This window comes from Prionailurus viverrinus, chromosome B4 (genome assembly GCF_022837055.1).
Source record: "Prionailurus viverrinus isolate Anna chromosome B4, UM_Priviv_1.0, whole genome shotgun sequence".
NCBI classification, from domain to species: domain Eukaryota; kingdom Metazoa; phylum Chordata; class Mammalia; order Carnivora; family Felidae; genus Prionailurus; species Prionailurus viverrinus.
Window position 1 is genome coordinate 78,667,868 of NC_062567.1, and position 17,651 is coordinate 78,685,518.

A 17,651-nucleotide genomic window follows, 5' to 3' on the forward strand; every position below is an offset into this window, starting at 1 on the left:
AGGTCAGGTGTAGGGTTAGGTTTAGAGGTCGGGTTAGGTTTCAGTGGAGGTTTCTATCAGGGGTATAGTTAGGGTTAGGGTTAGGTCCCAGGTGATTCCAAGCGCTTAACCCACAGCAGTTCAGTGGCCTCCCCATAGGGCTCAGTTGAGGGCACAAGGGAGGGTGCCAGTCAGGATTAGTCTTTGGCTTCCAAGGCCACACAACTCTCTGGCCCCTGGTTGGGTAGGCCTCTCTAATCCTCTCGGGCAGTGGCAGCTGTGCCTGAAAATGACATGGTGAGGTTCCTGGTTCCATGCCGAGTGACTCTGCACTGCTTCTGGACCCGATGCATGTGGTGTTGTCAGACTTGGATATTGGATCCCCATGGGGAGAGAGCCTTAGCCTTTGTTACGGTTCAGTTCAGGGAAGTCGCCAGGGCTGAAGCTACTCCAGTCAGGTGATCTCCCTCCAGGGCTAAAGTGAGGGCCCCTGCGATGGTGCATGTCAGGTGAAGTGTTAGGGTTCCAGATCACGTTAGGTCTGTTGAGGGTTCTTGTCAGGGTAGGGTTAGGGTAAGGGTTAGGTCCCAGCAGGCTCCAGGCGCTGAACCCACAAAAGTGTGGTGGTCTCCCGAAAGGGCTGAGTTGAGGGCACAATGGTGGGTGCCGGTCAAGATTAGTCTTTGGGTTCCAAGGGCAGACAACTGCATGGGCCTCCTGTGAGTTAGGCCTCAGGCATCATCTTGGGCATCTGCAGTGGGGCCTGGGAAACGATATGGTTATGTTCCAGGTTCTGTGCCGAGTTTTTCTGCACCGATTCTCGAATCCGTGTGCGTGCTTCTGTCAGACTTGTAATTGGGTCCCCATGGGGAGAGAGTCATATGTAGCATTAGGTGTCAGTCCATGGACGTCTCCAGGGCCAAAGCGACCCCAGTGTTGTGAGTTCTGTGTAGGGCTGTAGTGAGGGTACATCCCTGACTGTAGGTCTGTTGTGGACGTTGTGAGAAATATCTGCTTAGTTGTAGTGTGAGGGTTATGTTTAAGGTTATTTTTAGGGTTTGGGTTAGATCCTAGGAGGTTCCTGGCAGTGACACCACAGAAGAGTAATTGTCTCCCTGAAGGGCTGAGCGGAGTACACAATGGAGGTTTCCATTAAGGATTTGTCTCTGGGTTCAAGGCAGACAAATATATGGAACGCTCTTCGGGTAGGACTCAGAAATCCTCTGTTGTAGCTACAATCGCACTTTGGAAATGATATGGTGATGTTCCACGTTCCATGCCGAGTATTTCTGCACCGATTCTAGACCCCATGTGCGTGCTGTTGTCAGACTTTGGAATTGGGTCCCCATGGTGAGAGACCCTTAGCTAGGTTTAGGGTTCGGTCCAGGGATGTCGCCCAGGGCCGAAGCGACACCAGTGTTGTGAGTCCATGGAGGGCTGAAATGTGGGCACATGCGTGGCTGTGGGTCTGGTTTAGAGTTAGTGTGATAGAGAGGGTTAGGTGTAAGATGAGGGTTATCATTAGGATTACAGTTAGGGTTAGGGTCAGGTCCCAGGAGGCTCCAGGCACTGACCCCACAGCAGAGGAGTTGTCTCCCCCAAGGGCTCAGTGGAGTATACAAGGGAGGGTGCCAGTAAGGATTAGTCTTTGGGTTCCAAGGCCAGACAAATGTATGGGCCACCCTTTGGGTAGGCCTCAGGAATCCTCTTGTGCAGCTGCAGTCGTGCTTTGGAAATGACATGGTGATGTTCCATGTTCCATGCCGAGTATTTCTGCACCGATTCTCGAACCCATGTGTGTGCTGTTGTCAGACTTTGGAATTGGGTCCCCATGGGGAGAGAGGCTTAGCTAGGGTTAGGGATCGGTCCAGGGATGTCACCAGGGCCAAAGTGACACCATTCTTGTGAGTTCCATGGAGGGCTGAAATGTGGGCACATAGGTGGGTGTGGGTCTGGTGTAGAGTTAGTGTGACAGTTTGTGTTAGGTTTAGGGTTAGGGTTAGGGTTACACTTCTGCTTAGGATTAAGATTAGTTCCCAGGAGGTTCCAGGCCTGAATATACAGTTGTCTCCCCGAAGGGCTGACTGGAGTGTAGAAGGGAGGGTACCGGTCAGCATTAGCCTTTGCATTCCAAGTCCAGACATCTATATCCGCACTCTTCGGTAGACTTCAGGATTCCTCCTGTGCATAGGAAGCCGTGCTTTGGAAATGACATAGTGATGTTCCACATTTCACACAGAATTATCTGGCACCACTTCTCAACCCAGTGTGTGTGCTCTTGTCAGACTGTGGTATTCAGTCCCCATGTGGAGAAAGCCTTAGCTACGTTAGGGTTTGGGCCAGGGAAATCTCCAGGGCTGAAGTGACACCAGTCCTGTGATCTCCCACATCGATGATGTGAGGGCACATGCGTGGTGCGAGTCAGGTTTAGGGTGAGTGTTAAAGATGAGGTGAGGTTTAGGTTCACGTGTATACTGTGGGTCACCGTTAAGATTAGGGCTTGGTCACAGGAGGCTCCTGGCGCTATACCCCCAGTAGGTCAGTTGTCTCCCCGCAGGGCTGAGTAGAGGGGTCTCAGGAGGGTCCCAGTCAGGCTGAGTTTTGGGTGCCAGGGCCACTCCTCGGTTAGACCTCAAGAAGTCCCCTGTGGAGCTCCTTCTGGTCTTTGGAAATGACATTGTGATGTTCCAGGTTCCATGCCAAGTAATCTTCCTCCGCTTCTGGGGCCCATGTCCGTCATGTCCTCAGACTTAGGAATTGGGTCCCCATTAGGAGAAAGCTTTAGCCAAGGTTAAGTTTTGGTCCAGGGACATTGCCAGGACTGAAGCGACACCATTGCCATGATCACCCTGGAGGGCTAAATGAGGGTCCATGCACGGGTGCGGGTCATGTGTAGGGTTAGGTTTGAGTTGGAGTGAGGTTTAGTTTGAGCGGAATGTGTGTGTCACAGTTAAGGTTAGGGTTAGGTCCCAGGAAGCTCCAAGCACTGAAACTCTTGCAGGGTAGTGGTCTCCCCAGAGGATTTTGTGTAGGCCTCATCAGAGCAAGCTGTTCAGGCTTAATCTTTGTGAGCCAGGGCCAGCCTCATTGTGTGCCATCTTCAGTTGGGCCTCATCAACCCCCTTGTGCAGCTCCATGTGGGCATTGGAAATGTCATGATGATGTTCCATGTTCCATGCCAAGTAATCCTGCACCACTTTGGGGCCGTTGTTTGTGGTGTTCTCAGAGATATGAATTGGGTCCCCACCCAGAGAGATCCTTAACTAGGGTTACTGTTCTGTCCAGGGACTTCACCAGTGCCCATGTGACACCATTCCTGTGTGTCGTGTGCGTTGGGTTAGGGTTTGGGATTGGGTTTGGTGTTAGGGGTTAGGGTTACGGTTGGGGTTGGTGTTAGGGGTTAGTGTTAGGGGTTAGAGTTAGGTTTATGCATTAGGGTTTGGTTTAGGGTTATGGTTAATGTTTAGGGTTATGCTTAGGAGTTAGGCTTTGGAGTAAGAGTTAGGTTTAGGTGTTAGGTTTGGGCTTAGGTTAGGGTTAGGTTTAGGGTTATGGTTTGGGTTTGAGACTTACGGTTATGGTTAGAATGTAAGGTTAGAGTTAGGTGTTAGAGTTAGTGTTAGGGTTTGTGTTAGGTTTAGGAATAAGGTGAGGTCTAGGTCTAGGACTTTGGTTATGGTTTTGGATATGGGGTTGGATTAGGGGTTAACGTTAGGGTTAGTGTTAGAGTTTTATGTTTAGGGTTAGGGTTAGTTTTTAGGTTTTATAATTTTCGGGTTAGCGGGTAGAGTTGGAGCATTAGGGTTTGTGCTTTAGGGTTAGAGTTATACGGTTAGCGTGAGAGGGTTAGGGTCAAGGTTATGGTTAGTTCAGGTTATGTTTACTTTTACGGTTCGGTAGGGTTAAGTTTGGGTTTAGACATAGGGATAGGGGCAGGGTTTAGGTTTAGAGTTATGGTTAGGGTTAGCTGTTAGGTTTGGGTGTTGGGATTTGGGTTAGTGTTAGGGTTAGGACTAGGGCAAGAAGTAGGTCATGTTTGCACTCCCACTTGGTGCGGGAGGATGTTCATGCTGGACACCCCCCTCCATCTGGGAGGAATTGCATTTGTTTTTTGCCCATGTCTCTCTGCACTGGAGTTTGTTCTCACCTCGCCCCATTCCAGTTTGGCTCTGCAGTGTTTCACACCCTCATTCTGCCTTCTCTCGGTATGGTAGGATTTCACGTACTGTCTCATCTATTTTTGGGCCATGGGGTGCATAGTTTTAATCTTTATATCATTTATTTCTCCTCTGATTTTAATTATTTTCTTCATTCTGCTGTTTGGGGTTTTGTTTGTTGTCCTTTGTCTGGCTTTTATAGTTATAAGGCTATGGCGTTTACTTCAGGGTTTTTTTTTCTTGAAGCAGACACTATTGCTAAAAACTTCCCTGTTAGAACCCGTTTTCCTGCTTTACAGAAGTTTGGATTGTTGTGTTTTCATTTTCATTTGTTTTCATGTCATTTTGGATTTTGTCTTTGATTTCTTGGTTGAGCCATTTATTGTTTAGTAGCATGTTATTTAACTTCCAAGGTTTTGTGCCTTTTCCAGATTTTTTTCCTTGTTGTAGTCTACTTTCATAGCATTGTGGTCTGAAAAGACACATGGTATGACTTCGATCGGTTTGATTTTGTTTGGCTTGTTTTATGACCTAATATTTTATCATGTGTGGGGAATGTTCCATGTGCACATGAAAAGAATGTGTATTGTGCTGTTTTAGGATGGAATGTCTAAAATATGTCTGTTAAGTCCATCTGGTCTACTCTATCATTCAAAGTCACTACTTCCTTGTTGATTTTCTGATGGAATGATCTCTCCATTGATGTAATTGGGGTGTTAAAGTGCCCTACTATGATTGTGTGACTATCAATTCTTTACTTTAGTTTTGGACTGTTTCATGTATTTGGATGCTCTCAGGTTAAGCGCATATATGTTTACAATTATTCTATCTTTTTGTTGGATTGTACCTTTTATTAGTATAGTGTCCTTTGTCTCTTGTTACAGTTTATTTTTAAATCTATTTTGTCTTATATAGGTATGGCTACTGCAGTTTTCTTTTTTTTTTAATTTTTTTTAACGTTTATTTATTTTTGAGACACAGAGAGACAGAGCATGAATGGGGGAGGGGCAGAGAGAGAGGGAGACACAGAATCGGAAGCAGGCTCCAGGCTCTGAGCCATCAGCCCAGAGCCCAACGCGGGGCTCGAACTCACAGACCGCGAGATCGTGACCTGAGCTGCAGTCGGACGCTTAACCGACTGAGCCACCCAGGCACCCCTGCAGTTTTCTTTTGATACTTTAGTTCTATAACTAGTCTTTTGGAGGTAGGAAATAGATAGGTCCTATATTGTATTCATTCTATCACCCAGTGCCTTTTATTATGAAGAGAGAGAGCACAGGCATGGGAGGGCAGGTGGGGGGAATGGGGGAAGAGAGAGACAAAGAGAGAGAGAGGGAGAGAGAGAATGAGAATGAGAATGAATCCTCACAAAGTCCCATGCTCAGTGCAGAGCCCAATTGGGGCTCAATCCCATGATTCTGGGATCATAGCCCAAGGCGAAATCAAGAGTCGAAATCTCAAGCGACTGAGCCATGCAGTTGCCCCTATCTGTCACCCAGTGCCTTTGATTTGAGCATTTATTCTGTTACCATTCGAAGTAATTGATAGACATGTACTTGTCCTATTATTACTTGATGTTGGTTGTTTCTGAATTTTTCTGATCCTTTCTTCTCTTTCTCTTTTTTTGGTTTGCTGAGTTTCATCACAATTTCACAGCTGAAATTGCTTGTCTTTATATGCTGCATATGTATTAGTGGTGTTTGGTTTGTGGTTATTATGAGGTTTGTACCTAACCGCTTCTGCATATAGAAGTCTATATTAAGTTGATAGTTGCTTAAGTTTGAACCAGTTCTTTACTCCTCTTCTCCCTGTGTTGTAGCTATGTAGTGTTCCTATTTCAAAACCTTTCATATCGTGCATACCTTGACTGATGTTTTACAGATATACTCATTTTTATTGCTTTTGCGTTTCACACTTTAATATTGTCACTTTAAGTGTTTCTTTTCCACTTAAAGAGGCCCCTTTAACGTTTCTTGCAGGGGTGGTTTGTTGGTTGTGACCTCGCTGAGTATTTATTTGGGAACCTCTTGATCTCTCCTCCCATCTGAATGATAGTTTGCTGGATAGACTCTCTTTGGCTGCAGATGTTTTTCATTTAGCACCTTTACAATACCATGCTGATCACTTATGGTTTCAAAGTTTCTTCTGGAAAACATCCGGTGATAACCTTATGGGGTTTCCCTTGTGGGTAAATGTCATCTTTTGTTTTCCTGCTGTGAAATTTTTTCTTTATCAGGACATTTTGTGTTTTAATTACTATATGACTTGGTGTGGATCTGCTTCTGTTGAATATATTGGGGGTTCTTTGTGCCTCCTGCTTCTGGATCTGTTTCCTTCCCTGCATTAGGGAAGTTTTCATCTATTGTGTCTTCAAATAAATTTTCTGGTTCTATTTCTCAGAGTTCTGAGAATGAGAAATAGGACAGAAAAGACCTATTGAAGTTTCTCTGATGAGCCACTGGATTTGCATGCGTGGAGGATAGATTTGGGACTCAAATGAACAACCTACCTTTAACTTCAAAGAACTAGAAAAAAAAACAACAATCTATGTCCAATGTTCTCAAAAGGGAGAAAGTAATCCATATGAGAGTGCAAACCAATGAAACTGAGACCATGAAGTCAGTAGGAAATATGAAAAAGACCAACAGTGGGTTTTCAGAAGAGTGAAACAAAATCGTCAAGACTATACATAGACTACGCTAAGACAGAGAGAGGACCCAATTCAAAAGAATTATAAATAAAAGAGAAGACATTATGTCTCATACCAAAGAAACATAAAGGCGACAAAGAGGCGACCATGGCCAAATTAGATGCCAGCAAACCGCCTACCTAGAAGAAATGGATAGGTTCTTAGAAACATACAACCTACCAAGACTATATCAGGAAGAAATAGAAGGTTTCCACAGACCCATTAAAGGAAGACTGTATCAATACAAGAAGATAACCAATGCAAGTCAATTGAATCAGTAATCGAAGTACTCCCAGGGAAAAAAAGCCCAAGACCAGGTGGATTCACTGGTGACTTTGACCAAACGTTTGTAGAAGAACTAACAGCAGTCATCTCACTGATTCAAAAGGAATGAACACCACAAAACTCATTTCATGAGACTGGAATTACCTGAACAGAAATCTATAGGCCAGTATCCCCGTGATAAATGTAGATGAATAATTCCCAATAATGTACAGGCAAACCAAATTCAGCAGCGCATTAAAAGGATCATTGACCGTGATGAAGAGTTTTTTCCCCTGCAAAGGAAGGATGTTTCAGAAATGCAAATCAATCAATGTGATCTCTCACATAATTGAATGAAAGAAAAGTCAACCAGAAACAAGACTCTTAACTATAAATAGCAAAGGGAAGGTTACTAGAAGGGAGGTGGGCAGGGGGATGGGTTAAATGGGTGATGGGCTAAGGAGGGCGCTAGTAGTGAGGATCACTGGGTGTTGTATGTAAGTGATGGATGACTACATTCTATACCTGAAACTAACATTACACTGCATGTTAACCAACTGGAATTTAAATAAAAACTTGAAAAAATAAATACTAAAGAAATACATAAATAAATTTAAACTAAACTAAATAAATACATTTTAAAAAATAAAAAGAAAACTCATGTGATGATGTCAATAAACACAGAAAAAAAGTTCTGAGAAAATTTGGTATCCATTTGTGCTAAAAAAAAAACTCTTTAAAATTCAGTGTAGAAGGAACATATCTCAACATAAGAAAGGCCTTGTATGTGAAGCCCACAGCTAATATCATACTCAACAGTGAAATTGTGAAAGATTTTCCACTAAAATCAGGCACAAGACAAGGATGCCCTACATATGTGAAGGGGATTGGGTTATGCGGGCTTCTGGTTATGCAATGAATAAATCACAGATAGAAGATATAGCATAGGGAACAGAAAGAGTGGTACTGGAATAGTGATGCATGGTGATAGATGATAGCTACACCTGTGTTAGCGTAGCAGAATGTATACACTTGTCCCATCACTATGTTGTTCATCTGAAACTAATGTAACATAGTGTGTCAGCTATTCCCAAATAACATGTTTTTTTTAACAAGGGAAAGTAATGAAATAAAAAGCTTAATGTAAAAGAACCTGTTAATATCTAATCAAGAAATGCAGTTAAGTTCCAAAACAGAAAGTCACCATATCAAATTCTGTAGCATTCCTATACACTAACCAAATTATCTAAGAAGTAAAGAAAACAATCCCATTTACAATAGCATCAAAAACAATAAAATTTACAGGAATAAATTTAGCCAAGGAAGTGAAAGATCTCTCTACAGAAAACTATTCCTGTGTGCAGGAATGGAAGAAATTCAGTTTGGATGAAAGAAACAGGAGAACACACAAGTCAGTGAAAAGCCATCCCATGTCCATCTTTCGGAGGAATTAATATAGATACAATGTCCATACTACCCAAAGCCATCTAGAGATTCAGTGCAATCTCTATCAAGACTCCGATGCAATTTTTATGCAATTAGAAAATCATATCCTAAAATGTATTTGGAACCACAGAAAGACCCCAAGTAACCAACGCAAGAAAGAACAAAACAGGAGGCAACACACTTCTTGATTTCAAGCTTCATTCTAACACAAGCTTCATTCTAACACACGCTTATGTGTGGCATAAGCACACACACTGGAACAGAAATTGAGAGCCCAAACTAAACCCATGCATGCACAGTTAACTACTATTTGACAAGGGAGTCAAGAATACACAGTGGAGAAGAGTAGTAGCTTGAATAACTGGTGCTGGGAAAATTGGATATTCACATGTATAATAATACAGCTTAGCACCGTATGTTACACCACTCCCTAGAGACTGAAAGGAAGAAACAGAGGGAGATGTGGTTAGAGAGAAACAGAGACAAAGAGGAAGTACAAGGAGGAAAGTAGAGACCTGGTCCAGGTATGTGGACAGGGTTATATGGGCCAGGGGAGAGGGGATGTATGAAGTGGCTCTGAGTGCTGGGGAAGAAAGGGCTTGTATCATGGGCATCAGAGTTCCATGACCCCAAGACTCCAACATCCCTGGTTCCAAGCTCTGCAGAGGCCATTGGAATTGAAAAGATGTGTATCCCTCATTTCTTCTGGAATTATGAGGCTCAGCCTCACGTTCCGTCATGGAGAGGGATGTCTTGAGGGAGAGTGTGCTGCTCTTTGGCAGGTAAACTCCAGAGCCTGCCCTGGTGGGGAGGTGTCCCGGGGCCATGGATTTCCCCCCTCCCCCTACCAGCTGGCCTTCCTGAAGTTCTGAACCCAGGCATCAGGCATTGTGTTGCCTGCAGGTCCTGCAGTCTGGACCTGGCAGAGGTGGACTAGTGATATTGATAAAAAAAAAAATTTGACAATAAGGTCCATATCCTCCCTCTGGGACTAGCGGTGTGCATCAAAATCGTGGGTTGTTATCCTCCTGTCCACAACCAATCTGAGGATTCCAGAAGGTAGGTGAACCCTTTAAAACACCATAGTCTTCTCTTACATCAAATTCAAAGACACTTTCTTGTCCCACCTTTCTTTTAATTTTGAAGAGATGGCAATTAGTAATTGAAGGCATAATGGTCCTATAGGAAATTTACCTATATGACTGATGGATATTATTTCATCCATCCGTATCCCTAAAGCACATTTCATTGGAAATATTAGCCAAAGGTACATACTGTAAATTCACAACAGATGTGTAGCTCCCTGTAAGTTGCATTCTGACCGTGTCACATGTGTCATCAAAGATATTATTAGTGACTTTTCAGATAAGCTCTCAACATCAAGATGGTCATGTTAGAGAATCTGGTATAAATGGAATTTCACAGATTCTAAATGAGGAATGATTTTTCATTTTTAATGTTTCTTGTTTTGAGAGAGCCCGAGCTGGGGAGGGGGGAGAGAGTGGGAGACACCAAATCTGAGGCAGGCTCCAGGCTCTGAGCTCTCAGGACAGAGCCTGACGCAGGGCTCAAACTCATGGACTGCAAGATCATGACTTGAGTCAAAGTCGGACGCTTAACCGACTAAGCCAACCAAGCGCCCCAGGAATAATAGTTTATTGGCAAAGAAGGAGAAATTAAAGATAGTGTAAAGGATGTCTATTTTTAATTGAAATATTGTTCACACATTTGTTGTATTAGTTTTAGGCATACATTGTAGTCATTCCACATGTCTATACATTATGTTGTACTTAACCACAAGTGTAGCTATCATGTGAAAGCATACAACAGTATTATTACCGGATTGACTCCATTCCATTGGCTGTCCCTTGTATCCCTAGGAACTCATTCACTGCATAGCTGGACGCCGGTATCTCTCTCTCAAAGGTGTCCATTCTTTATCTAACCTAAGTATTTTGGTGGTAAGCACAATTACCTCTTGTTCAGCATGTGTAAATTGGAGGTCTATTTTTCTGTGAACATTGCTTAAAACATTACAAATGATGCCATTACGTTAATAAATTCGGTTTCATTCTTCACTCACAAGAAAGGAGAAGGAAAAGATTTCTTTGTGTCCCAGGCCCTGTCACTAAAAGCCTTCCCAATGTGGAGAACAGGCTTAGCTGCCCAGAGCACCTTCGGTTAGTCTCTCAGCTGAGCAACCAGGACCTTCAACATTGCGGGAATTCCCATGGTGGCCAGCAGAGAGAGCTGGAGCACCACAGACCGGGAGGGGTGGGTTCCTCTGCTGGGTAGTGATGGCCAGCAGAGGGCGCACCATCGGCTTTTCTGACCCAGGGCACCTGAGAGCAGGAGGGGCTTCTATTGCTCCCAGAGGACTCAGGGCCTCTGCCGCTGCCTCAGTACAGAGAGCAGAGCTGCTTTTCCAGCAGGTTCTGCCGCCTGCCCCAGGGGAGACTTAGCAGAAACTTAGCATCTCCTGAGTCATCAGAGAGAAGCTGCTTTGTTGTACTGAGTCCTGAGGAGGGGGCGCTGGGTGGCTTCCCTGGGCAAGCTGGTTGCTGAGCGGCACAGGCCTTTGCATTTTCTGAGCTGTTCCCGTGTTTCATTCCTCCCCTTCCCGGACAGTATTTGAAAATGACATATTTTACTAAAGGACTCGTGGATTGCAGGGTCCCACGACATCACCTCATAGAGGCAGTCGATGGTTTGTTCCAGATTCAGGCTTGTTTCTGGGAAGAAACCCTGACAGAAATTCAGAAGAACGGGAGCTGCATTCAATTAGGATGTGGATACATGAAATGCTCGTCTCAGGACCTTCTAGAAGAATGAGCTGGGACCCATGTTCCGAGTCCTGCTGGAACCAGAGACCGAGGTAAGGGCACAAACTGTCCCCCACGTCATACATGCTTTTTTAAAAATTTCATGGTTATTTTTCCAACCTAGTGAAGTGATTGAAAACTACAGAAAACCTGGTAGGTACCTGTCATTAACCTTATGTTATCTTTTCATTTAAATGCCAGTGAGTAAAGATACAGTGTAATGTTAGTTTCAGGTGTACAATATAGAGCAACACTTCCACACCTCACCCGGTGCTCATCCCAGGTGCACTTCTTAATCCCCATCAGCTGTTTCACCCATTCCCCCACCTAGATGTGGAACTCCTCAGTTTGTTTCCTAGTTAAGAGTCTGTTTGTTTGTCACTGTCTCCTTCCTCTCCCCCCTTTGCTTTGTTTTATTGCCATGTGTTAGTGAAATCATCGGGTATTTGTCTTTCTCTGACAGGCTTATTTCACCCAGCATAACATTCTCTCACTCCATCCACCTCATGGCAAATGACAAGATTTCATGTTTTTACGGCTAAATAATATTCATTCCATATACTACATCTCAATTTATTCATCAGTTGATGGATGCTTGGGCAGTTTCCGTAATTTGGCTGTTGTAGAAAATGCTTCTGTAAACATCAGGGTGCATGTATCCCTTTCAAGAATTATTTTTTTATTCTTTGTGTAAATACCTCGTAGTGAAATTGCTGGATCCTAAGGTAGTTCTATTTCCAGTTGTTGTTTTTTTTCTTTTTGACAAATCTCCATGATGTTTTCCAGAGTGGCTGCACCAGTTTGCATTCCTACCCACAGTGCAAGAGGGTTCCTCTTTCCCCACATCCTTGGCAACACCTGCTGTTTCATCATTCATTGAGTTTAGTCATTCTGATAGATGTGATGTGTTATCTCATTGTACTTTTGAATTGTATTTCCCTGAAGATCAGAATTGTTGAGCATCTATTCATGTGTCTCTTGGCCATGTGTATGTCTTCCTTGGGAAAATGTCTATTCGTGTCTTCTACCCATTTTTAATCTGATTTCTCATTTTTTGGGTGCTGTATAACTTTATATATTTTGGATACTAACCCTTTATCAGATGTTGTTTGCAAGTATCATTTTGTAGGTGTTTTAGTTTTGTTGATTATTTCCTTGGTTATGGAAGCTTTTTATTTTTACGAAGTCCCATTATTTTTGTTTGTGTTTCCCTTACCTCAGGAGATATATCTACAAAGACGTTTGTACAGGCAATGTCAAATAACATACTACCCTTGTTATCCTCTGGGATTTTTATGGTTTCAGGTTTCACACAGAGGTCTTTATCCATGTTGGATTTATTTTTGTGTATGTTGTAAGAAAGTGGTCCGTTGTTGTTTTGTTTTGTTTTGCAGGTTGCTGTCCAGTTTTTCCAAAACCATATGTTGAGGAGATTTTTTTTAAGTTTATGTATTTATTTTTGAGAGAGAGAGAGAGCATGCAAAAGAGGGGCAGAGAGAAGTGGAGAGAGAGAATCCCATGCATGCTCTGCACTGCCCTGAGATCATGACCTGAGCTGAATCCACAATCACACGCTTTGGTGACTGAGACACCCATGTGTCCCAAGACTATCTTTTTTTTCCATTGGATAGTCTTTCCTGCTTTGTTGAGAATTAATTGACCATATAGGTGTGAGTTCATTTCTGGGTTTCCATTCTATTCATCTATGCCTCTGTGTTTTGTTGTTGTTGTTGTTTTGCTAGTACCATACTGTTCTGATCAGTACAGCTTTGTAACATAACCTAACGTCTGGAATTGTGATGTCTCCAGCTTTGCTTTTCTTCTTCAACTTTGTTTTGGCTATTTGGGGACTTTTGTCATTCCATACAAATTTTGAGATTATTTGTTCCAGTTCTGTGACAAATGTTTTTGTTAGTGTGATAGGGATTTCATTACATGTGTAGATTGTTTTGAGGAGTGTAGACATTTTAACAGTATTTTGTTCTTCCCATCCATGAACATGAACTGTATTTCCATTTCTTTGTGTCCTCTTCCATTTTTTTCATCAGTGTTTCATAGCCTTGAGAGTACAGGTCTTTCACCTCTTTGGTTAGATATATTTCTGGTATCTTGTGGTATTTGTGAACCTGTCAATGGGATTGATCCCTTACTTTCTCTCTCTGTTAATTCATGATTCGTGCATAGAAATGCAATACATTTATGTACATTGATTTCTGTATATTGTGACTTGTCAAATTCATATATCAATTCTAGCAATTTTTAAGGGAGTCTTTCATGTTTTTTATAGAGCACATCATGTCAGTTCCAAATAGCAAAAGTGCTACTTCTTCCTTGCCGATTTGGAGGCCTCTTATTTCTTTTTGTTGTCTGATTGCTGTGGCTAGGATTTCCCATACTATGTGAATAACAGTGGTGACAGGGCTCATCCCTGTCTTGTCCCTGATCTTGGAGGAAAAACTTTCAATATTTCCCCATTGAGGATGAGATTAGCTGTGGGTTTTTCCTAGATGACTTTTATTATGTGCAGGTAGGTTGAGTCTCAATGTACTTTGCTGAGGGTTTTTATCATGAATGGATGTGACATTTTGTCAAATGGTTTTCCTGCATCTGTTGAAAGCATCATATTGTTCTTATCCTTTCTTCTATTACTGTGGTGCATGTTGATTGATCTGTGAATGTGGAACCACCCTTGCAGCCTAGGGATATATCCCACTTGATTATGGTAAATGATTCTATTAATGTATTGTTGACTTTAATTTGAAGGTACTTTAATGAGAATTTAGGCATACATAGTCATCAGGCTATTGGTCTGCAGTTTTATTTTAAAAATTTTTAACATTTTTTTAAATGTTTCTTAGAGTACATAAAAGTGGGGGAGGGGCAGAGAGACAGGGAGAGAGAGAATCCTGGCCATGCCCCACACTGTCATGGCAGGGTCCAACGTGGGACTCGACCCCATGCACTGCAAGATAATGTCCTAATCCGAAATTAAGAGTTGGACAGTAAACCGACTGAGCCACACAGGCACCGCTTCAGTTTTCGGTTTTAGTGGAGGCTTTATCTAGTTTTGGTATCAGGGTAATGATGGCCTCATAAGATGAATTTGTAAGTTTTCCTTCTTTTTTATTTTTTATAATAATTCAAGGAGAACACATATTACCTCTTCCTTAAGTGTATGGTAGAATTCATCAATGAAACCATCTGGCCCTGAACTCTTGTGTTGGGGGTAGATTTTTTTAATTACTGATTTGATTTCTTTCTGTTTTCATATTTTAGGTATCTTCCTGTTTCAGTTTTGGTAGTTTGTGTGTTTCTAGGAATTTGTCCATTTTTCTCTGTGTCCAATTTGTTGCATATAGTTTTTCATAATATTATCTTCTAATTGTATTTTTGTGATGTTGACTGTTATTTCTCCTTTCTTATTTGTGATTTTATTTATTTGAGTCCTTTCTCTCTTCTTTGTGAAAAGTCTGCCTACGAGGTTTTCATGTTGATTACTGCTTTCAAAGAACCAGCCCCTGGTTTCATTGATTTGGTCTAGTGTCTTTTTGGTTTCTATATTCCTTATTTCTGCCATAATCTCTATTATTTCTTTCCTTCTGCTGTTCTTTTTCTCATTCCTTTAGTTGTAAGTTAGGATTGTTTGAGATGTTTTTTTGCTCTTTAAGGTAGGCTTGTATTGCTATATACTTCCATCATAGACTGCTTTTGCCGCATTCCAAAGGTTTTTACCAGTGTATTTTCATTTTCATTTGTTTCAGTGTATTTTCTCATTGATTTCCTATTTGACCCATTCATTTAGTAGCATGTTATTTAACCTCCCTTTATTTGTGGCCTTCCCCTCCCCCCCCCTTTTTGTGGTTGACTTCAAGTTTCCTAGCTTTGTGGTCAGAAAAGATGCTTGGTCTGATCTCTGTCATTGGGTACCTCTTGAGGCCTGATTTGTGACCTACAATGTGATCAATTCTGGAGAATGCCCCATGTGCGCTTGAAAAGAATGTGTACTCTGCTGTTTTAGTATGGAGTGTTCTGAATATATCTGTTAAACCCATCTGGTCCAGTGTGTCATTCAAATCCATTGTTTCCTTGTTGATTTTCTGTTTATAGGTTCTGTCCATTGATGTGAGTGATGTGTTAAAGTCTTCAACTATCGTTACATTATTATAAATGAGTTCCTTTATGGTTGTTGCTAAATGTTTTATATACTTGGTGATCGCATATTGGATGCATCAAAATTTACAATCATTGGATATTCTTGTTTGGCTGTGCCCTCTAGTATGAGATAGTGTCCATCTTCATCTCTTGTTATAGCTTGTTTGTTTGTTTTTTTTAATTTAAGTCTCAGTTGACATACAGTGCATTCTCAGATTCAGGAGTAGATTTCAGTGATTCATCCCTTACATACAACACCCAGTGCTCATCACAACAAGTGCTCTCCTTAATACTCGTCCTCCATGTAGCCCAGCGCTGACCCTTGTCCCTCCATCAACCTTCAGTTTTTTTTCTCTAACATTTAGAGACTCACGTGATTTGTCACCACTCTTCTCTTTTCCTGCCCCCTTCCCATGTTTTCATGTGCTTTCTTAAATTCCACATGAGTGAAATCATATATTTGTCTTTCTCTGATTGACATATTTCACCTAGCATAATACATTCTAGCTCCATCCACATCATTACAAATGGCAAGATTTCATTCTTCTTGAAGCTGAGTTATATTTCATTGTATATAAGTATGTATGTATGTATGAACATACACATATGTGTATATGCATATACATACGTATACACACACACACACACACACACACACACCACAACTTCTTTATACCTTCATCAGTTGATGGATACTTGGGCTTTCTCTATAGTTTGGCTACTGTTGATAATGCTGCTATAAATACTGGGTGCATGCAATGTCACTATTAGGTATTTACCCAAAGGGTACCAAAATAGAGTCTCGGTTTTAAAGTTTATTTTGCCTAATATAAGTATTGCTACTGGCTTTCTTTTGACATTATTGGCATGATAAATGTTTCTTCATTCCCTCACTTTAAATCTGCAGGTAACTTAAGTCCAAATAAGGCTTTGTAGGCAGCATCTAGATAGGTCTTGTTTTTGTTTGTTTGTTTTGTCCATTCTGACGCCCTATTCAATGTCTTTTCATTGGAGCATTTAGTCCATTTATATTCAGAGTGATTATTGATAGGTATATATTTAGTCCCATTCTACTAGTTGTTTTGTCATTGTTTCTTGATGTTTTCTCTGATCCTCTCTTGTCTGTAACACTTTTAGTCTTTCATTTCCACTCAAAGAGCCTGATTTAAATATTCTTTTCTTTTGACTGGTAGTACATTTCTTTACTTATTTTTAATATTTCTTCTTTTTTAAATTTAAGCCCAAGTTAGTTACCTTATAGTGGAATACAGTTTCAGCAGTAGAATTTAGTGATCCATCAAGTACAAAATATACCCAATACTCATCCCAAGTGCCGCCCCTAATGCCCATCACCCATTTACACCATAACCCTCTTCAGTAACCCTCCTGGAACCCAGAGTTTCTTCTCTGTATTTAAGAGTTTCTTATCGTTTGACTCCCTCTCTGTTTGTATCTTATTTTTGCTTTCCTTTCACTATGTTCATCAGTTTTATTAAATTCCACAGATGAGACAAATCATAGGATGTGTGTCTTTCTCTGACATATTTTGCTTAGCATAATTAAGTCTGGTTCAATCCATGTTGTTGCAAATAGCAAGATTTCATTATTTTTGATTGCCAAGTAATAGTCCATTGTATGAATATACCACATCTTCTTTATCCATTCATCTGTCAATGGTCATTTGGGCTCTTTGCATAATTTAGCTATTGTTGATAATGCTGCTATAAACATTGGAGTGCACGTGCCACTTCGAGTCAGCATTAGTGTATCCTTTGGATAAATACCTAGTAGTGCAATTGCTGGGTCCTAGTGTAGTTCTATTTTAGTTTTTGTGACGAATCTCCATACTATTTTCCAGAATGGCTACACCACTTTGCATTCCCACCAGCATTGCAAAAGAATTCCCTTTCCCTGCATCTGTTGTTTCCTGAGATGTTAATTTTAGCCATTCTGATAGGTGTTAGGGGATATCTCATTGTGGTTTCGATTTGTATTTCAGTGATGACGAGTGAGATTGAGCATCTTTTCATGTGTGACCAATCTGGATGTCATGTTTCTTAAAGTGTCTCTTCATGTCTTCTGCCCATTTCTTAACTGGATTATTTGGTTTTTGAGTGTTGAGTGTGATAAGTTCTTTATAGA